At 38.6% G+C, this 23,229-nt stretch overlaps 1 protein-coding gene across 8 annotated transcripts in view; it reads right to left on the bottom strand.

The window, feature by feature from the left end:
- Positions 1-20,331, bottom strand: part of THSD7A (thrombospondin type 1 domain containing 7A) — a 285,664-nt gene extending 265,333 nt beyond the window's left edge. For 7 of the 8 annotated variants that reach the window (XM_032111028.1, XM_032111075.1, XM_032111082.1 and 4 more), the window contains exons 1-2: positions 20,235-20,331; positions 6,893-6,978 (exon numbers count right to left, since the gene is read on the bottom strand). The gene's annotated coding sequence lies outside the window, so the exon portion shown is untranslated. Of the gene's footprint in view, positions 1-6,892; positions 6,979-18,765; positions 18,876-20,234 lie in introns of those variants that run through there. The other variant, XM_032111045.1, reaches the window with a different exon arrangement.
- Between the last annotated feature and the right edge of the window lie 2,898 nt (positions 20,332-23,229).

Here is a 23,229-nt window from a genome sequence, read left to right as displayed (position 1 = left end):
CAATCTATTTTCCAAAAGAAACATTTGTATAGCTGTGACATTTCTTAGTAACCAAAATCCCTTCTGTAGTCATGTTGATTTCAGGGCCAGGAGGTGTCTGCTCTAATCACCTCAATGAGAATTCATAGAGCAGATCCTAAAACACTTCAGTATTACTCTTTCTATATTCCAGTTTTGAACACAACCCAATTTACCAGCATATCTAGACTTGAAAAAAAGATAAATTGAATTGTGGCTCAAAACAAACATACAGACCTATCTGGATTAAGCTTCATTAGACAAAAAAAAAAAACAACAAACAAACCCCAACCAAAAAGGAATTCTCAAAGCTATGGTTGAAACTCTCCTGGCTAGTCTGGTCATGAAAGCTCCACCTTTCACAAGTTCACACACTCTGCTGATGCTCTCGCGGTTAAATAAAAGGCACCCCTAAGTTACCAAGCTGTCCTGGGTTGCAGTGTATTCTATTACCATCCCCATCAGCTGTTGCAATCAGGTGGGGCAGTGTTTCCTTGCCTCCTCCCCCCAGACTATCTTTCTGTTAATTGCCCATCATTGTCCTGCCGCCTGACTCAGAGATAACTCCCTCCGGACCATCTTCTGTTAATGAGCCTAATCAACACTTGGCCTCATGACTCATTACCCCCTTGTGAGATGCTCCACCCAGAGGGAGGAACCAAGCATCCCATCGTGGATATAAGCTGAGGCTGAACACCAGAGACAACCCTTTCCACTGGATTTCCAGAGGACAGGAGCTACACAGCCACCACTGGACTTCCTGAGGAAGAGCAGACTGTTTTACTAGAGGATCACTGCTTCAGAGGACTGCAGCCACCATTCTACCAGACTGCTACCACCACCCTGCCTGACAGGGTGTCAGGTTGTACCTTGACTCTGTCAGTTTGACAGTGTTTTCTTTTACCTTTTTTTTTCCCCTTTTCTTTAATTTCCATTAAATTGTTATTCTGACTTGGTGCCTCCCACTGGTTTGTTTTCAAACTAGTACACAAGCCATGATCTCACAGTTAAAAACTTCTATCTTTTGACAAAGTTTTTTTAGGAAACAAAAGGCAGAAGTGTTCAAAAGGTATTTCTCCTGTATATAAAGGAAGGAGAATGATGTATCAGTGTTTTACAGTGATTATGCTCTATTTATTAAAAAATAAATTATTAAATAACGACTATTTGTAAAATATTTTTAAATCTTCAGAAGCAGAAAGCATGCATCCCAAAGTATTAAAAATGCCAACAGAACTCCCCAAGCTTTGAGTGTTGCCTTAACAAAGGAAATGTCCGAACAGTTGCAAAGTAAAACAATGTAAAATGACAAAGCTAATGGTACTTTTAAAACAAAACCAGCCAACCAAAAAAGGATGACCCACAGATTTGTACTTAGTGTAACACTGATTATGCAAATGTCACAGAAAGGTCAACAATCCAGGCAATTATATAAAAAAAAGGCAGCATCTCAACAGCCAATAATTTAAATGCTGTTAAGACTGTCCAATTCGTTCAATAATATATGATTTTTTTAATGAAAAAAGGGTTAACAAATATAAAACAGAACTTCAGACATGGAATTGCTAAACAGTACTGCTGTACAGGGTTTTGGTTTTTTTTGGTGGTGAATCCTTACAGAATCTAGAAGTGAACACAAAGTAATTGCTATCAATAATTTATAATATTTGCAAATGATGAAGTTGCTTCACTGTAAACAGTGATAGGGTTTGATCAGAAAGCAGCTTAACATGCTCTGCCTAAGGTGCAGATCATCAGTTTTATCATGGATTTGAAAAGAAGAAAACAATAAAAAATTCCAAGTCTTACAGATCCACTCTCTCATGATCCTCCTATAAAACACCAATAACTGCATATCTATGTTACTCTTTTGGTGTGATACCTTTTCAAGCAAAATAAATTTTAGTTATAAAATTTGCATTGAGTATTAAATATTAGATGAAAATTCTTCAAGAAGAGACAGTTTCAAAACCACACATTTACCCTTTAGAACTAATGCATATTCTCTGTTATGAAGTAGTGTTCTTTCCCCAGAACTGATTCAAGAACAATTTAAGAAATTCCAGGAGAAAACTAAGGACTGCTTAGCTCTTGTCAGCACCTAGAAGACAAACAGTGCTTCTAGAAAGTCTGACTAGGCAAACATTATCTCATGCCAAATCTAGTCAAAAGTATTAGATACAGTGGCTCGAGAGCTTATAACATGCATTATTTTAGTCTCTAAATTTGCATAACCACCAAGTATTAAAACTGATCATATCATTAAAGGTGACTTCAAGGGCTCAGAAGAAGTCTTTATCAGTGTCAGTGAGTTCACCCTGGTGTATTAAATCCATCTACTCTGTGGCTTCCCACTCTGTGGGAAAGGTTCTTCATATGCTGAGAGTTCATTTTCTTCTTACTCCCCATTGAAATTCATGATTTTATGCAACAACAAAACTGTCTACAGCAGAGACAGAGGTGTCAGAGACCTGAGATTTCAGGATTTAAAGTACCAACCAGATCAGCCGCGTTCCTAAAGAACCTGGTCTTCCTAATAGCATATGTAATATACAGAATAATGGAGTGGAATTTTAACAGAGATAAACTATTTTAGTTTCACTTGCTCTTTTCCTTAGCGGCACAGTGTCATCATGTGCAGCTAATGCTCTGTGACAGGTTTTGCCTGGTGGAAATTCCTCCCAGGAAGAAAGACCTCATAGCCTATTTCTCCGTATGGCAAATTTTAAGCAAATTAAACTGATAACCATATCTTGAAAAACAATCCCGAGGACAGCATTGCTGATAGGACCCCCAGAGGGACACGGTCCATGCCAGCAGGCCAGCATGACAAGTCACAGCAGTGTGGTACTGCAGAGGGACGTGCTGTGGATTGCAGGCATGGAGGAGATGAGGGAGCTAGTCACAGACCTGGAGGGAAAACAGGATGCCAATTAAATGGCAGCGAGATCTCTGCCAGCCAGAGAGGCACAGGCAGCCCTGAAGGGCCCTGGCCCCCCACGTCAGGCAGCTGCAGGGAGGACAGCATGGCCAGACCATGGGCCACTGCTTTGCACCTTTGGGTACACAGCACACAGCTCGCTGTCATGAGTCTCCTCAAGTGCCCGTGAACAACAGCTGGTGCAAAACTGCCACAGATGTTCCTGCACTGCTCAGGTGACTGAGCTTTAATAGAAGTGCAGCTCTGGCCACTGCTTGGCACCTTGAAGCAGAAGCAAGGGTCCTTGTCCCAGCTCTGTCCTGCTGCAACAGGGGAGTGGCCCTGGAGTGGATCAGGGCTTTCCAACACAGGGCTCACAAGTAGTGTGCTGCCCCAGAAACTTCACATCATGCCACAAGCAACAGGACAACAAAAATGCTAAAATCAAGACATTATGATTTAGAGAAACCAAGAAAGTGAAACTTTTTTCACAGCAAGGGGCTAAAGAGGGACCAGTGGTGCCTCTGCGAGATACCAGGCATGGACAAATTTGGCAAACTTGTCACAGAATACCTAACCTGGAGTCAGCTAACCATATGAGGTAACAAAATTTTACAACAGGATTAAAGTTTAGCAGGTTTTAATCCTATTTTGTATTAAAGCCAGAGAAAAACCTGTAACAAGAAAGATTTTTCTAATGGAAAGCAGTTCAGGTCTCATCCAGAGTTTAACAAGTGCACAGCACTTTCTGTACAACTTCTGGTTGACTTAAAGATGTTAATCTTATTCAGAAAGGACCACAAGGATGTGTCACATCATACCTTCAATGTAATGTATTCATGCTTGTAAGATTAAAAGAAGCAGAAGCACACAGAAAAGCAAGTCTGTTTCAGCAGATGTGGTATATAATGCAGGAAAACAACCACCCCTTGCAGAAAAATGCCCATCCATACAGGAAAACAATTTCCAACTTAAAAAGAAAAAAGCAATAAATGCTAGATCCTTCCTTTTCTTACTGACCCAACTCAAAATAATTTAACAAATACTAAATTTTAATCATGGGTTTAGTTTTTAGTTATCTCTCACAGATAAACACTCAGAGTCTTCCTCCACCTTAATTATTTTGATTATTTCTAACACCAACAAACAAAAAGTATTCTCACATAAATCAGACTCTTGGACAAGAGAAATTAAAGTTCATATGAATTTATCTACTTTTCCCAGCAATTTTGCCTTCAGACAAAGAGTTACAGAGAAAATAGCATCACAGAAGAAGACCGGCAACATTTCTGGCTTACCATGGCTCCTTCTGAGGTCAGTGGTAATGACACTAGCCTCAGCCCTCTGAGGCTTTTGATTTTGCCTACAACAGTAATTTTCCATCCTGTGCTTACCAGACAAAAGCTAATTAATAGACAGCAAACCATGAGGCACAACTCTTCGTAGCTGACAGGCAAGATTAAACCAAGAAAAGTTAATTCCTGTATGTATTCCTACTGTTATCAAAAATCTTCAGGCTAAGTCTTGCCATCACTCTTTAAACTGGAACGCAGATAAAAGCACTCATATCCATTAAATGGGACCGTTTCAAGACACATATAAACATTTGGTTCTTCTCCTAACAAGAAGCAACTTTTCTTAGCATGAAAACAAAGCATAATTACAAGTCAAAGCAATGCTTTCCAGCTCATTCTTTTTAAAATTAAATGCAGATGCACCCTAATTCAACATTAATTATAACCAATGTCACACAGGAGGTCACAGCAAATAAATAGTATTTAAGAAGCACTTCTCTGAAGAAAAGAAAAAACAAACAAAACCCACAAAACCCAAAATAAATAAAATTAAAAACAAAACTGCAAGAGAAACTCATCCAAACTCTGCTTCTCATTGCAACAACATTCTGGAAGCACTGCAATGCAAGTCTGACTGAGTGACATTGGCTCAATCTCACACACATCCTTCCAGGTCTAATTAGATTTAAAAAGTGACATCCAGATTTCAAACACATTTTAAAAAACTCTCCAGGCCGATTTAGGCAAGGAGGTCATTGTTTTCCTTCAATTTTATTTATTTTGTTAATACAGCCTCTCAGCTGGAAAAAAATTACTATAATCCTTTCTGGGTTGTTTGGAGAGCCTGATATTCCTTAATACTGTTGTTCAGACACAGCTGAACTCTTTACTGAGTTTACTCAACAAACAGAGGCTCTTTGTTGCACTCAACTGCAAGGAAAACAACAAACAAGGATGTCTTTACCCACCACAGCCTAAGAGCCATATTTTAAATGTGCTTATAAATTCCTAGTGTGGAAGCACATCCAAACATGCTAGCCCCAAGAAGTAACTATATAGAACATTGATAGAGCCCTCTGAGTATCTGACAGGCTCTAGGTATGACATAAAGCAGTATTACTATTACATACAGACAGCAAGCCAGCTTGCAAACAAAATACTTCAAATCATAACCCTTCGTAGCACACAAACAGTTCTGACCTGGGTCTAACCTTCCCCTTCACCACAGGCCCATGGTCAGCACACAGTTGCCAGCAAGTCCCTGTTGCTCTGCTATGTAAGGGCAGGGCATGCCAGACAGAGAAGCTTTCCCCAGGTGAGGATTCACAAATCCCACAGAGCATTCCTGTGTCTTCAGGAAGCCCCCCTGCTTATGAACACAGCTTCCACAGCCGTGTTGGCACCTGTGATGAATGTACACATACAGATGTTGCTTGTCCTTATGCAGTTCCTGTACTACAGGGTACTGCTTCAAGAAGGTATGAACACTTCTGGTATTTCTTTGACTAAATCTTCACAAGATACAATAGCAATTGTAGAGAGAGAGCAACAAGAGACAGGTGCAATGAAATGGCACTGATCTGTGCAGACTGGGCTTCACTGATATTTTCCAGTTGTGGAACTTCTCTACCAGACAGCTATTTCCAAAAACTTGCAAAGTTACAGTGAATAGTTTGTAAATCACAATTTCTGCATCCCACTGCAGCAAAAGTTAAAACCACAGAGTCAGAGCTTTACAAAGTTTAAATTTCATAAAAATAATTTATTTTTATATTCCAGGCCCCCCCCAAAAAATTCCTGTCTCCAGGTGAATCCACATTGCAGATGTGGGATTATTAAAAATTAGTTTTGATGCCAGCTGCTTTTTTAAGCAAGTCTGTGTAAGTTTCAGATTTGGTGGCCCCACGATGACCTCTCATGCAACACTGACATAATTTTAACAGCAGAAAAAATGGCTACAAAATTAGGAAGCCTCTGACAATTTTACAAAACCAGCAGTGTAAGCATTAAGCAGTACATATGAAAATTACCAGTAAGGCTAAGATTAAACATGATTGTGCTTTTATATTGATGCTAAAACCAAATATGGGAGTATATGAATTCATGTATGTGCATATCCACACACTTCTGTATAAAATGGTATTTTATTCAATATAAATAGAGTAATTATGAATATATATTGCATATGTGTTTAACAGTAGCAGAAAGAACATAATAGAAGATAGAAATGATACAGGAATGAGAGGATATATTGCATCGATAAAGGAAATTGTTGGGGAAGATGAAACAGGAAAGCCTTATAAATATGATTGCCTGACAAAAGATTTTGGGAATATGAAAACTATAAGCGACATCGATATGAAAGCCACCTTTGAGATACCAAGTCTTAGTTACTGAACAACTGGAAAACAATGGTATGGCCAACTGAAGGTAATCCCCTCTTGATTGAACAATACCCTCTGCTTGCAGGCAGGTCCAAGGGTCAGATAAATGTATTCACCCTTTACAACATATCACATAAGTATAAATATATAATATGGATATATGAAATCCAAAATATAATATATATAATCTATCTGTAGATAGAGATATTTACACTTCCACATGTAAGTGAAAAAAAGATAGCTGTTCAAAAAGTGATAATAAAGGAAAAACATACCTGCTAATAATTTGTAATGATCAAAGTTGCAGAAGGCTCTCACACCCACAAGTGTGGAAAGTTGAAAAACAGGTGAAATCCTCTGCCTGTAAACATAAAGTGATGCATTACAAAAATACACACACACACACAAACCCAATCATATATAAACAGAGATGGGCTCTATACCAGCTTATAAGACTGACATTTTAGAGTCATCAAGGATAGCTACCTGAAAATGCCTCCTTGATGTCCAGAAACAGAGAAAAATCTATTAGTTTTGGCAATGGGACAGAGTGGGAAAAGATTTAATTGGGAAAGATTTAGGTAGCAAACCACGAATCATCAAAATGTGACTTTATGAAAATAGCTTGAATTCTGGTTGCTGATCATTTTACACCATTACAAGGATACAGAAGAACTAGAAAAGACATAGGGCATAACAACATGGATGCTCAAAGATTGTACTGACTTTTGTTTTAAAAAATAGTATTTTTCCTCATGAAAGAGAAATGCACACCGAGTGGCTAGAGCAGAGGTCCATAAAATCAAAAGGTATGAAAGACAAATTAAGGCTCACAAACTAGAGGCCATTTAATAAAATTATTGACAATTTTCAAATGCAAGTTACAGCTATTTTACAGAAGCTTTACAATTTCGTGTAATTTACTGTCACAACCTACTCTGAAGGTCAAATGTTAAAAATGACAATTGCAGAAGGTAGTAATGCATAAATCATTAAATACTATTAATGTTTCATATATTGAAGACTGTCAAATTATTCTCTTATAGTCTTGGCACACATCATTTTCTATTGGAGAACTGTTCTTCAGAAATATTACACAGGTAACTAATGACTATTAGCTTAAAATGGTTATTTAAATTATTTACTAACAGATGTCCTTTTGAATTATTAATCTTGCTTGGAATTCTATAAAGCTTTATAATGAGACTAGTTAAATAAATGTTTTAGCTGTGACCTGAGGCAGAATTTTTTCCAAACAGTATCCTTCGGCTGATGAAGCCTGAAACCATAATCTCGGTTCTTCTTGGTACTGTAACCTTCTTTTGGAGTATGTGAAGGAATTTTCTACTTATTAGCATACATTTCCATTTCTATTTCCAAAAGAAAGTCTCCTTTGTACACGAGGAAGAAGCAAACAAAAATGACAGAAGTTAATTTTTAAAATGCCTCACAAAAGTGATTTTACCCAAAGTCACTCTTCCCACACCACATGCACTGAATGGCAGTTACCTGCCATGCTTGAGCTGTGGTTCAGTCCATATAAAGATATTACATTAGGAAACTGCTTGTAGGGCTAACTACAGTATTACACAGAAAAAAAACTTAAAAAAAAAGAAAATCACAGAAGTTAAGCAAGAAAAAGTTTCTCATTACTTTAGTTGAATAGCTTGATTTTACTTTTACATTGCTACAGTAAGTATCGTTAGTCTTCATTGTCTGTACTTCTCATTTGGCAATTAGGATAAAAATAAATAGAAAAGAGCTTTTGTTCCATCAGTAGCACTTTTATGACAAGTTATGCCTCAAGCACACTCACAGACCCTGCAGCATTCAGATAGGAGACATGTAACGCCACTGCTACCCTTAAGTAAAACTTCTACTCTGATACAAAACATTGAAACTGGAAAGCTGATTGTAGCAAAACTGTGTAAAATACTTGCTCTTTTCCCCAAACAAGTTTGCTTCAAATGAATCTGCAAGTTCACTAAGCAGCCAGCTCACCAAATCTGCTGCCATCATGACAGAGAGTTAAGATACTCTCTTCATGTCTTGACAAGCTTCTTTTGGAAATCTGAAGAAAAAAGTGACAATCCCAAGTGTCCGTAAAAACTTTCATGGGGCAGGCAAAACTGTGTCTGAAAAATCACTACATTTGTCTAACATGAAACTACAAAACTACGTCTGTTACAACCTGTTACTCAGAAGAGGTTTGCCTTGAAATACTGTGATTTAACGTATTGCAAACGGAGTAAAGAGAATATAAAAGTGGTCCAAGAGGACTGCATCTAAAGGAAAGCTTTGCAATGTCTTTGGCATGATCAGATCATGCCATCATTTTCTGTGTGCTGGAGGATTTCTGCACCCACCTTTCTCAGTTTTCAATTGGGCCTTGTACATGCTCATGGGAAACTTGTAAAGCCTTGCTAAGTCAGCATGTAAAATACTGAATTACAACAGAATGCTAGGGGTAGTCAGCATCAAAAATCCCAAGTTATCAATCTCCTTTTTGAACACTACAGGTGTTTCATATATGAGAAAAACAGATTATAGGCCATTCTTTTATGCAGAAAGCTTAGCAAAATAAGAGCTGTTGGGACTTAGTAGAGGATTATGAAAGGCCTGGAAAAATTAAGAGAGAACAATCTAGATCAGCAAAAGAAAAAGTGCAGTAATTAAGGGAAATACCTCTTCTTTCTCGAACTTTTTTGTATTCTGGTGGCCATCTTTCCACTTGGGAAAAGTGGAGTTATGACAGTAGTTAAAAAAGCAATACACCAAACTACATCACTAGCAAGCATCCCCAATGTGATGCTTTTGCTAATGCTATTAACACTTTTTTTAAAATTAAGAATAGACTGAAATTTCTGTAAATCTTTCAGACTCAAAAGTCAGGCAATATGGGTCTTCTGTGATGAATAGGTAATAGCATAATAGGCAAAGGACCTGGACTGTGATCTGTTTTCTGAGAGACCGTAGCATATTAACATAGCTGGAGGCAGAGTTCAAGCAAAGCGTTATTGGAGACTTGTGATACCAAGCAAAGCAGCAGCACTTTGCAGCACAGTATCAGTCCTGTAACATTCGTAATCTTCTTAAAAGAAAAATAATGCTTTACTTCTGAAGTACTCAATTCCATTACTGAATAAAGCAACAAACCATTAAAAATCAGAAGGAACCACTTTTCAGACATATAATACCTTTTTTATGGACACATGACTGGTTAAATGCAACTTGAGCCTCCTCTGCTCTTACACAGATAAAATTATAATGAACTTCACTTAGTGATTAAAACTCTCAGGAGAAGAAATAAAGCAGCCTCTAACTTAGGCACACATTTAATATATGTATTCTTAGAATGAGATTGTCAGTGTCCAAACATCAACATTTGCATGCATAGAAAGAAGTTTACAAGACTTTTCCTTCAGCCCAGTTTCTAAAGTCCCAGTTTGAAAATATAGGTCAAGTTTCCTACTGCCTCCAAACTCTCTCAAAGTCAGCTCAAATAGTGCAAGCCTGACCCATTTTGAGTGGGCTGTTCAAAACTAAGTAAATGAATCAGGTGGCTGCATCACTTTTCAATATATAATTTTTTCTGCATAAAGGTCTCACATATGAAATATGTTATATATAATCTGAAAAGATTGATATGAAGAGCTCACATGCATTTGGGGCTCACTAGTTAGCTCAAGGTAGATTTGTACTTTCTGTGTTTTATTTAATTATTCCTAGAGTAAACAAGTATTAATATAACGGTTGAGCACAACAGAAAAATCATTACTTTTTCTGATCACTATCCATTAGTTTCATTGAAGAAAAACAGAAACATCAAAAATCAGAATATATAAATTTACTATTATAATATAATTACTCTACTTATTCCTTCTTTTGAGAAGCTAAACAATGATAATTCTTTAACTCAATTCTAGCCTTTAATTAGCACTTGAAACAGAGGAATGGGGAGCAGTTGTAGACAAAAATTTTCAACTTAGAAGAACTGACCCGTATACTATCCCATGTGGGAAGGCCCATTGGAAAATAAACTTGCAAATTTCATCCAAAACATTTATACACTAACAGTCCCATTTTCTGAGGCATTTTCAAGAATAGCTTCATTCTGACTACCAAACAATTTTAATCTAAAAAACACTTATCAGGAATTTTTGGTGATTTTTTTGCCTTTTTCTGTCTGAGCCTCCCTTAAATCCAAAACGACTGTCATTGCAGCAAAAGGTGATATATATTAGTCCTCTCTAGAAATTACCGCTAATACCTTTCAAAGTGTTATTTCAGGTATAAATAAGCTGAGTTTCTTAATATACCTACCACAGATTTTCTCTGAGGATAACTATTATGAGAAATTCCAGAGAAGTCCACTGAAAAGAAGAGTTGCTCCAGTAAAAGGACTTTTATAGCCTGAGAATAGCTATCTATAATCTTGGCACTTTGATCTCTCAGAATATGAACTAATGTATCTGGAATGTAGCTCATTATTAGTAGTTAAATATCTTTAAATGGAGCAGCTTTGAAGATGACTTCCAATATCAATAGTTTGCATTTATATAGGGCTTTCATTTTCAAGGACAATGGTACACAGTCTTTGACTCTGATACACATGCCCATGTACATATAGATTTCTATCTGCATTCAAACACATCATAAAGATTAGAAATACACATCCATTAATAAATATAAATGCATAATCTATCAGTTTAAATACAGGTTTTGAGACTTCACTATATAAGGCTAGGTGACAGCCCAAAATATAATCACAGCTATCAATGCAGTTGTATCAATTAATTTTGGAGAACATCATCCAGTGCTCTCTGCAGAAAGTGTCAAATCAGAAGATGGCTTCTGTGCAGAAAATAAACAAAACAACCTTCATTTTTTTTGACAGGTTCTGAAAATAAGGGAGGAAACCAAGATATCTTTTACAGAGGAATCTTGGACAAAATACTATTTACACCATTTCACTCAACACAGGATAGACATTTCGGTCAAGTCAGATCTTCACAGACTTACTTCTCTTGAAAACTCTTGGGTAAGATCTTAAAAATTTCCACCAGGTTATTTTTAAATGAGATACACAGGCGAGAGACCTTATACTAGACAAAACAAACAAACAAACAAATCTATTAAAGACGAAAATAACAAGTCCTGTTCAAAGATTTCTGATTTAGCAAGCAGCACTAGTCCACCTTCAGTAAAATTGATTATGCTTGCTATGCAATATTCCAAAGATACATTGTGTTGTAATTTACCTCTTCCACTTCTACAACTGCACAAACTAAATTTCACCAAAACATCTAAGGAAAGGAGTCAAGACAGAAAACAATTTACCACTTTAAAAAAAAGCCCCACAAACTTTCTAAAAAACATAGGTTAACCTTTTTCTCAACACCAGCTTATGACTTCCAAAAAGGAAGGGCAAAATCCCTCCAGCACTGAAGCAAAAGAGAACTTTAATACCAACTTCAAAACTGTTGGATATCATCCTTCAAACTAAGGAAAGCTGCAAGGAGCTGAATTTATTACTTATTTAAATAACTAATCTTTCAGCAGGTTATCCATTTTTTTAGACACTGCACCTAAGTAAGAGATTATTTTTCCATGATTACTGTAAAAGCCTTCCACAACCCAACATTTGCAGTATTGCATCCTATTTCCAAGTGTAATGACCCTCAAAATCCAAGATTGATTTTGGCTTTACTCTGATCAATACTAATCTTCAAGATATATTTGACTTCCCACTGACCTAAACAAAAAGGTCACTATCTGTATATTAGTCAATCTCCAAAACATTTATTAAATTAATTTCAGAGACCACAAAAGGTGTATTGTTACAACTGTTTTTATCTGGGATTTCTATCCATCATCCTTAGTAGGATTTACATGCAATTGATAATTCACATAATCACATTGTCACTGTAGTGGATTTCTCAAAATGTCTTGATCTGTCCTCAATTATTTTAAGATTAATCTTTTTTGTATTTATCTAATCGGAGGAACACCACCATATTATATAGTTACTAGGCTACTGGAATCCAGTCTTATACATATTAAAGTCAGTGGGAGAATACATCTCCCTTGAGTGACAAAACTGAACCCTTAATGACTTGGGGAGAATATAAAATATGCATTTATACTTTAGGTCCCCCTGAAAGCAAAGCAGGGGAAGCCTTTTCAAACAAAGTTCTTTGACCAGTACATTTTTAAAAGAAAATTCACATCACACAGCATACTTCTATAAAGCTAATTTTTTTAAAATATAGATTTCTGATTAGCGTTTTTATTATATTGGCTAATTTCAAAGTAGGACTATAAAAAACTATACATACTTTAAGGCAGTGGATAACATAATAACAAAATTGTTACTGACTGATCTGGGGTAGGCTTCTCCTCACTTTTATTCTCTTTCCTCAAACAAACGAAAAAAACCATCAAGCTTAGAAAAACACAAAGAAGAAAGATCAATAAATATAGGATATACACAAAGAAGAAAGATCAATAAATATAGGATATAATTAATAGTTTTTAAAATTAAAATTAGTAAATTCATGCAATGTCTTTTTTGTTCTTATTATAAAGTGTAATTTTGCCTCCCAAGGACATTACAAATTTCAATAGAACTATCTGCATTTCTGATAGATAACACAGTTTAATCTTTGCATAGTAAGGACCTCATATAGTAAATTATTTGAGGCAAGAGCCACATGTTTATTTTCTCCTCTCAGACAATTTACGCTAAATTAAATAATTTTACAACCTAGCTGAAAGTTTAAGCTAAAGTAATACTAAACACTCCATGAAATTTCTGTCCAAAAGCCTTATTAAAAACCAAGTACTTGTAATTTACCCACGGACACTTCAATATAATTCTCTTTGACCTTGTAATTTACCCACGGACACTTCAATATAATTCTCTTTGACCTTATACACTTGGAATTTTCACCCAGCAGCAGCATTTGCTTACAAACTCAACTTTAAACTTTCCACTGCCTCTGGGGTTGCAGACACTAAAGGACATAAGAGTAGGCAGAATAAAGTGAATAGTAAGCAAATGGGAGAAGTTACTTAAATAAAAATAAAACCAAATGAGTGGACAGTAATCAAGACTAAGGATGCAAAAATCCAGAGAGGAGGCAAATAATTTCATAAACATAATGAAAAAATCATTCCAAGTTTCCTAACTGTGGTTTAAACATGGCTCGCACAGCTGTTTTCACTCTGGCCAGGGTGAACATGCCCCTGTTTCAAACTCAACTGTTTGATGACTTTCGGATTTCCAATTCCACATTACTACCACCACCATTGACTGTTTTGGGCCAGGGAAGAGAGAAAGACTTAGCTTTCTCCAGTTGGAATCTACTCAAAATTACTCATGTAAAGTATTGTAATGGTTTGGTCCAAAATACTCATTACTATTTACCTTCTGTGAGATAAGAATTAGGAAAAATGCAAAGCAGGCACCAAACTTGAAAGAATATAAAGAAGTTTATTAACAGACCTAAAAGAGGGAAAAAAAAATTATACCACATCTTCAGAACACTTCTCCTCCCACCACCTTTCTCCCTTCTCCCACTGACAATGTAAAAAGACAACCCTTGAGATGTTCAGTCTGTTTACCACTTCCATAATAACCTTGTTCAGTCCATTTAGGAAGAGGAGTCTCTCTTGCCCGTGCCATGAAAACATTATCACAACAAGACAGCCGCCCGGGCTGGTTCTCTGCTCGCATGTGAGTCCCTTCCCCCCCGACTTGCAGCTTTTCCCACAACTGCTTTTGAGGGTCCACTCTTTAAATTACTGGGGTAAAATTTTAAGGTTGAGCCGTTCAGAAACAAAAGTTCTTTTCACCCATCTCTGGGAGCATTTCATCTCTAAGAACAGAGGCCCTTCTCCTTCCCTGGGAGCAAAGGCTCTTCCTCATCTTCATCTTCAGGACTATTTCTGGGAGCATCTCTAGGAACTGAGGTTTTCTTCTTTCCCATTTGGAGCAAAAGTCCTCATCCCTTCCATCTCTCCCTGTTCAAACTTCTCATGAAATTACAGCTGCATCAGCATCTGCCTGTCTCAGCGCAGGCGCTTTTGCTCACAAGTACAAGTTGAACACTCCACCCCCCATGTCTTCATGAAATTACAACGGGTACTCTGATATATCATAGCTTTACAACAGAATTTCGGCTTTAAGCATCTCCTCTTTCTCTTCCCTCAGGTTTTCAGCTCTTCGTAGCACTAAAAGGGTTAATCTCACCTAGGCCTTGCAGCTGGAATGTGGCTTATCGCTGTTGGTCACCTGACCTCTGCCGGACAGCGATGCAGCTTCAGCTGAATCTTGGCCACAGTGGAGAGGGGGAGCCGCTCGGCCTGCCCACAGCAGGGCTATGGGGGGGGGGGGGGGTTCCACGGCTGGAACAGGGCCCATCGGCTCCAGGATGGCCGTGGCCCGGCCTGGCCTGGCCTGACCAGGGCCTGGGCCAAGCCCGCTGACCCCCACACAGGGCCCGCAGCCACCTGTCCCAGCACTGGAAACAACACAGAGCTGGGGGGGGGGGGAGATTTGTCTATTCTTAAGTGTGGATCACCGAGGCGGTCACAATTTTAAGTGGCTCAAAGAATTGTCCATATTCAAACTGGCCAGCTGATAGGTTCTGTTAGGTCACAGAGGAAGCTGTAATCACCCCTTTGCAAGAACATCACTGCTGGGACTATGCTTGCTAACCCATGACAAGTATCTTTCCACTAAATAAAATTATGTTAGAAGTAAAGCCTTTGCTACCCAAACAGACAAACAAGTAGTCCCAAAGTATACAGGTTAACTAAGTACCCTCTGAGAGACAGATTAGCGTTTGCCAAACTTTGACATCCTGACTTGGAGCAGGAAGAGTACAGCACATACTCTGCTATGGTTGCTAATGGATTCATCCAAAAGACATCTCTAAGGAGCAACGGAGAGCTAAATAGAAGCCCGTGCTATTATCTGAAATGTGAGTAGTTCCACCAGCGATGCTGGCATGCCACACAAAAGCAAAATCACGCTCTGTTACGCACAACAAAAAAAGAGAGAAGAAAAAGCCAACAAGATTCTCCAGACTAAAGCTCTTCTACACTTGTCTTTTCTTTTAAAATTCTGTCATTTTTAGCAGAATTTCAGCTCCACAAACTACTACATACACTTTCCTCACTGCCCTTGCTAAGTGAAGGTGACAGAATAATGTCTAAAAATGCCTACACTGCCCATTTTTTCATATTCCTTTACAAAACAGCTCTAATTTTAAAATATTTTGAATGAGTTTTCAGAAGGAATTTTTAAGAGTGTGTCAGGCCATTCAGAGGAAGAGCCAGACCTAAGCACAGGCTGAGGAGTGAGAGAGCAGAAGAGATTTATGTCCTATTTCAGACAGCCCAGAAGGCTGCTGAAGCAAAGGCAAAAGAAACAAGAATAGAAAGACAGGCCGCACAAAATGCGGCTTTAGCTTGCTAAGGAGCAACAAGCAGCTTAAAGCTGACATAGAAGAAAAGTCACTCAAGAGGGGTTGGACACTGGCAAGCACCAAAAAAGAATGAAGAGTTTCTGAAGCTTCATTATAAACAGCCTGAAAGGGAACTGGACTGGCATGTTACATGGCATGACATTTAAAGCTTTGACAGTAACTAAATGCAATCACTTCCTGGGCACATATAATCCCTTCTGGAAAAATAGACAAACTCCATCTCAAAGCTTCTGCAGTACTTCCCAACCACTCTCAACTGCCACTGGATGTTTCACAGCCCATGTGTTCCAACAGGAGGATGTTCTCCAAATTTCTGCAAGAAAATTTTTTCAAGAGTAGTACTCAGCTGTTCTCATGACAGCAATGTCCTTTACCAAAAGCCTCTGCTTCCCTTCTGTTGATGCTCACCTGGGTTTGCAGATGGAGTCCATATCCTACCTAGCTTTCATTTCACTTGGTCAAACAAATCAGGACCTCCTTTATCTCCTTATGACCAGACCATCCCGTTAGCCCTTTACAGCACCTGACCCAATTTCAGTTATTTCTTTTTGAAGACAAGTGATCAGAACATATCATCTTATCATAAATTACTGTGAGTTTATACTATTATTTTTATCAGATCTTTCAGAACCCTCTCTACACAGGCATCATAAGGTTAGATTTTGCTTTTTCCACTGCTACTACTTTACATTGACCATCCAGGTGAATATTTCCTTTATTTCACCCCCAAGTTTCTATTACAGAACAAATCTTATGTAGGTTATATATTCAAATATGAATATGAGGACAAATGAATTAATTACAACATCATTTGAAGACCTCAGCTTCAACAACTTGGATATGAACATCTTTGCCAAATATACAACAGAGGAGATAAGGACAATTGTGGAAAGAGAGACTTGGTTTGCATACATAAATTTCAAGAAAGCTGCTATATATCCACACACCACTAGTCAACCATATGAAAGTTAAAGTGTATACTCAAATATTACAAAAGTAATTTTCTATTTGTAATATGCAAATTATTTCCAAGTGGTCTAATACACACAATTAAGAAAAACTGGCCTGCTGAAACCAAAATTTAAATGGCAAATTGACTCCACTGGAAAATTATTCATGGTCTGTGAATTGAAATAAATGTGAGAACCACTTCTTATATTATTTGGGTACTTTTGTTGTACGTGGTAATTTGAGTTGAGGGCACAGTTCTGACAGGCATTCTATGCTTATGATAAACTAACAGCTCAAAGAAGATATTGAATATACTTAGCTCATGAATAGTTTTGCTTCTGAAAGGAAGAGTAACTTTTACGTTAGTACAATCCATCATAGCAGACTGAAACCTGTGATCTATGTGAATATTAGCATTTTAGCTCATCTTTTCCTGCATCTCCTTCACAAGACATTTAATCCTGGTTTCAACCTCTGTCAGGTAAAAGCCTCAAGCACTGAAGAAAGTAAATGAAGAAGCAAGAATTTTTTTCAAATTATTAAAGAAAAAAATTCTAGGATATCTTTTATATTATCTACACATTTTCTTGTCAGTCTAATGAAACAGAGCTGGAGAAGGTAGACCTCTCTGGATAAGAATTTAATATAGTTTTGCAGCTGTTGAAACAAAAATTAAAATGCTTTCTTTTCCTGATTAAATTCTGAATACATTTGGGATATTGATGAACTATCAATTAAGTGTGATAAAGCAATGACTTTTTTGACATCTTTAAAATTAAATGACATCTTTAAAATTTAAAGCAGTCAGAAAGACATACGTGAAAAGGTATTTCACCCCACACACATTGACCTAAGGAATTACAAAGGATGGAAAGCATGGGATCTTACTACTTCAACTGAATTCATTAATTCAATAAAAATTTTAGTATCAAGTACAATCTAGTAATTAAAGTTATCCCTTTCTCTACTGTCCACATTAATGTTTCAATAGCATCCAAATACAAACTTGCCTGTTCTCTTGTGGGTTTGGATGGAGGGCCTAACTGCAGCAATCCTAGTTCCCTTCCCCCAGTTCTTATGGCCAGCTGTGACAGATACACTATATATGATTGCTGTAATATATGGTACGCTGATGTGATATATAGCCTATAGAAGTACTATGTCAGAATATTATCACTTTGTCAGCCTCCCACTACTCCCCCTTGTCATAAAATGCACAATGTGGGAAGATAAATGTGAAGTCCAAGTGCCTAACCACAGCTGGAATTTCTGGTATTTTGTATTATCCAGGAAAATGAATTATAAAGCATCAGAAATAATGTGGTAGTTGCTAAAGATGCTCTAAATTCCTTAGTTTACAAAGTCAAGCCCCTGACAATATTAAGACTTAATCTGTTCCAAGGAGACAAAGTAGTGATGAATTACAGCCTGTACCATTGCAGCAGAAAACTTGCATTACTCCTGAGAAGTGCCATAAAACCAATGAAACAACTGATAATTAAGAAAGAAGCATCTCTACAGTCCTTCCCAATCTCAAGCCAGAACAGGTCTCAAAATTAACCAGTCATATAAATCTGGATTCTTTTAAGGAAATCTTAAATTATTGTCTATCATTATACCAATGGCCTTAAGAGAAACCGAGTGACTCTAAAATAAAGCCAATAGTACAGCCAAAACAGGAACATGTCATGGACAACTTGTACCTAAGAAAATCACCTGCTCCCAAAGCACAGCATGATGTTCTCAAGTGATTTTCATAACATTTGTCCCCAACAGTCTTCCAGATGCTCTCAAAGAGGCTTCCTAGAAAAAATGGCTTTTTCAATAGAGTCTTTGGAAAAGAGAACTAGAGTCAGAAAAGGACAGGATAGGTCCTGTGACCTATACATAAACAGCAAATTATTTTAATACGTTATCTTACACACACTAAAACTAAAGGATGACCTAATCAGTTTTTAGAAAGTGGACATTTTAATGAAGCACGACTCTGTTAAACCAACTTTCTTCAGTGCAGCTTCTTTGAACTTAGTGCTGATATATAAATTGTTAAATGTAGCCACATTAGAAATTTCACTTAGAATATAAGCCTCCCAATCTCAGTGTTAGACATGAAATAGTTCATACAACATAGAAAGCCACATCCATAACCCAGAACTACTTTGTTTCAGTTTTCATAATAACTCAGATTTACATTTCATTTAGGCTGAGTTAGTAAAAAGAAACACCCATGGCTTGGATTTAACTTTATGCCAACAGCCTTTACTACAAGAGTTATTTTCTTTTTTAATTATACTTTGTTCTTTACATTCCTTTTCGGTTGTTTAAGAGAGAGCCAGAAGTCCTCTCACCGTATGAGATATAAGACTGTCCCTATGCCCTCAAGTCTCTGTTCAGATGCCTCTACGCTACTCTTGCAACATCAGGTTCGCTGGTCCCGTTACAAAACGCAGCATAAGCACGTCAGTAGCAGCACTGAGCGCTTCCAGGCACGGAGCGGTACTTCTGCGTGTGTATAAAGGGCGCAACTACAACCCTGCTCCTGAAACACGCACAAATTAACCTGACAAACGAGATTTTTTTTCCCTTAAAATTGCAATTATTTGCTTTCACAAAGCACTCTGACAGCTTCAGTCCCAGGCCAAAGGCTCGCCCGGCAAACCCTCTCTGATAGCTTTTTTTGCTTTTTATAGCCACGGCTTCACGTCATGCCCTTTTGCTTTGCCTCCCCCCCAAGAGTGTATCCACAGCCAAGCAGCCGCTCTAAGAGTGCTAAACTCTGCGTGACATCTACAAGAACCCCGAGCAAACAATTTTCCCAGCCGCCCGCCCGGCCCCCTCGCAACTCCACGTCGGGAACAGCCCGCACCAGCTGCCAGAACGCGGCAACTCCCAGCCGGTCACAGCCGCGCCGGGGCAGCCGGGGAGGTGGCAGCGCGGGCAAGGTCCCGGTGTGACTGAGCCCAGCGGCGGGGAGAGGGCGAAGCGGAGGGCGCAGCTGAGAGCCCGACTCCGCGGCCGCCCGCAACTCCCCGCCCGATCCCCGCACCTCCCTGCGGCGGCTCCGCGCCCCGCTGCCGCCCGCGGAGGGCGAGCCCGGGGAGGGCAGGCGCTCCCCCGGAGCGGGAGGACGCCGCAGCCCCGGCTGCCGTGAGCGCCCGCCCGCCGCACTCACCGCCCCTCGCCGCTCCGCTGCCCGCGCCGGGACGCGGCGGCACCTCCCTCCCTCCTGCGGCGGGGCGGAGGCTCCGCACTCCCGGTGCCCCGCACCGCCCACGCTGCCTTCCGCGGGCCTTCACCCGCCCCCCCCGGCATCACGCGGCCGCCCCTCCCCGGGAACCAGCGGCTCCATCCGCAATGCAGCTGCGGCCGCCCTCTCCTCCTTCTCCTCTCTCTCCTCCTCCGCCCGGCCCGTGCGGGCACCTGCCCACCGCCCCTTGGGTCCGGGATTAGGAGCTGCGCACCCGGGCCCAGCCCCGCGGGCGGCGGCACCGCGCTCGCTCCCACGGCCAGGGAGCTCCTGGCGCTAGTGCCCCCTCACGGGCGTGAGACAGGGAAGAGAGGCAGGAGAGGGCGAAACAAGAGAAAAAGACAAGAAAAGGGGGAAACAAGATACACACGCGCAAAAGGAATAATAAAGAAAAGAAGAATAGACGGGGGTGAAGGGGATGGAAAGGGTGTTATTCCCAAACAGACTTTTGCGGGTTGTTTCTATCTCCCACAAACCTATTACTGCGGCGGACCCCTGGGACCAGCCGAGATTAATTGCTCTGTGTTATGAAGAAAATGATAGATGACATTAATCAGGGAAGTTGTAAGTCATCCACGTTTGTAGATGGAATTCGGAGATTAGCTGGGACAGATGGCAGGCAAACACTGAGCTCTCCAAACTGGCGTAAATCATCAACGTCTGGAATTATTAAACAGCCAATGACAGAACCTCATACATTCTCCTGAAGAGAAGTGTATCTTAGAAAGATGAATATTCACTTCATATCATGGAAAGCTTTTTCGATCACAGTTACATTTCTCTTTCTAAATAATGGAAGTATTTGGTTTTCCTTCCTGGATGTCAGAAACTTCAAGCCAGGAAAAGAAACTAGACTTTTCACACTTCTCATCCTTAAGGACATGGTTAAGAAGCAAAGCCAGGCAAGCAATTACCCAAATCACTGCTTTAATGCCCTTCCTGAAATAGGCAGAAAAATTTGTAAGTTAATAGGCTTGTCCTGATACCTCCAGTAGATTTATCTTTATTTGCAGTAACTACTGCAGCAAAATATTTTTTATTTAAGTTTTATTTCTCTTCATGCACTTTGAGGAAAGGAGTGAATCAATGCAACTTTTATTCATAGCTCCTAAAAGAACATTAGACATTCTGTGGAATCTAAATAGTCCAAGTGGAGAGGAGAACTTTTTTCATTTATCTCCCCTAATTTTTTTTTCACATAGCAAAAATGAGTTATGGTATGATCAACTTCAGTAAATCTTTCATGGTATCATATTGATTGATATGTCAAATGCTTGTCTAAATATAAGTTTAGCCCCAATACCTATGACTGAGTAATTGTAAGCTTGATTGCACGTCCCGCAATAGAGTGATCAATCTACAGCAACATTCAGAATTTTACAGAAACCTGCTCTATAAATCCAATAATGGCATCTGTTCTATCACATTAGTAGGATCAGCGTTCAAAACACTGAGTTTAAAGTAGTTACTTAAAAAATATTCAAATGTTAACTCGTTATATAAATATAAATTATTTAAATGTTAACTCATTATATAAATATTATATAAACAAAATGTTCACCAGGCTTACCAGTTTAATTTCCATTAATAAACCCTTATTTTAGGAAAAATTACTGTGATTTTTATTAGATCTAGGAAAATCAATGTACAAAATATCAAAAGTGCCTTTTTTAAAAATCAGCATTTGGATTTTTTGAGTACTCTACCCTGAATCATCTTTAAAATGCTTCAGCATGTGATGTAGAAACAGTCTTGCACACAAGTATTGTCTTTCCTAACTTTGCTTCAAACTCTAGGGGAAAATCAGGTTTAAATTGTTTAATTTTTAAATCACAATGACAGAGCTAACACATCAAGTGGAGAACCACATCATTGTTATGACTTAGAAATATCATTATCTGCAATCAGCAATATAATTAAACAATATAATTTAGGCTGATGACAGATGATCTAGTTCAACTCCTTCCTCAAGGTAGTGCAACTTCAAAGCTAGATTGGCTTCCTTAGCACCTTGTCCAGCCTAGTTTCAAAAATCCCCAAGAATGGAGATTCCAACTATTATGGGTAAATTGTTCAGTTTTGACTATTGCTTCTTGCAGAGAAAGCTTTCGTTTTTCCTAATAAGATTTTATTAATTATTTAAGTAATAAAATTAAGATTTTCCTAATAAGATCCCTTGCTGAAGCTGGGATCTTTTGCCTCTCATCCTTTCTCTGGGCACTTGAGAAGAGTGTGGTTCTGTGTTCCCTGTAAGCACTTCCTCAGTAGCTGAAGATGGCAATTACATCCTCCATCTTTAGCCTTCTTTTCTTCAGACCTCTCAGAAATATTACTAACTGTTCACAAATTCACTAATCTTTCCTTATTCCTTTTTTAATAAATCACACCAAATTTAATATTATAAAGAAAAACTCTTATTTTTGGGATTCTTTTTCCCCTTATCTCTCAGAGTATTAAAAATGGATAGCCAAAATGACTCATCCCTCTTCTAAATGAGGTACTCATGATGAATCCTACAAAAATCAGCATAGTCAAAATAAAACTTCATCTTAAGTTTCTATTTCTATTTAAAAGGGCAAAGATGTAGGTCAAAATATTTCTATCCCACACAAGTTGGTCATATGGTAACTTTAAGGGTATCAGCAGCACCTACAGACCAAACTGAGTTTCCCAAGCCTTACCTAAAGAAATGCTTAATACCAAATATTAGCTTTTTGCTCTGACCATAATGACTTTTGCCTGAGATGCAGTTTCTTAGCTATATTTGAAAACCAATAACATTTTCATGCATGTGGCCTGTGCACAGCCACAGGGGCTTGTTCTGAGATAGGCCACGAATTGAAGCTGTCAGGGGCAGTAGCACAGAGAAAGGCTGAGAAAGGAAACAACTAGCAAAAAGGGTAGCCTAGGTTGAAAGTCT

Source organism: Corvus moneduloides, chromosome 1 (genome assembly GCF_009650955.1).
Source record: "Corvus moneduloides isolate bCorMon1 chromosome 1, bCorMon1.pri, whole genome shotgun sequence".
NCBI classification, from domain to species: domain Eukaryota; kingdom Metazoa; phylum Chordata; class Aves; order Passeriformes; family Corvidae; genus Corvus; species Corvus moneduloides.
This window is presented reverse-complemented; position numbering and strand designations above follow the sequence as displayed.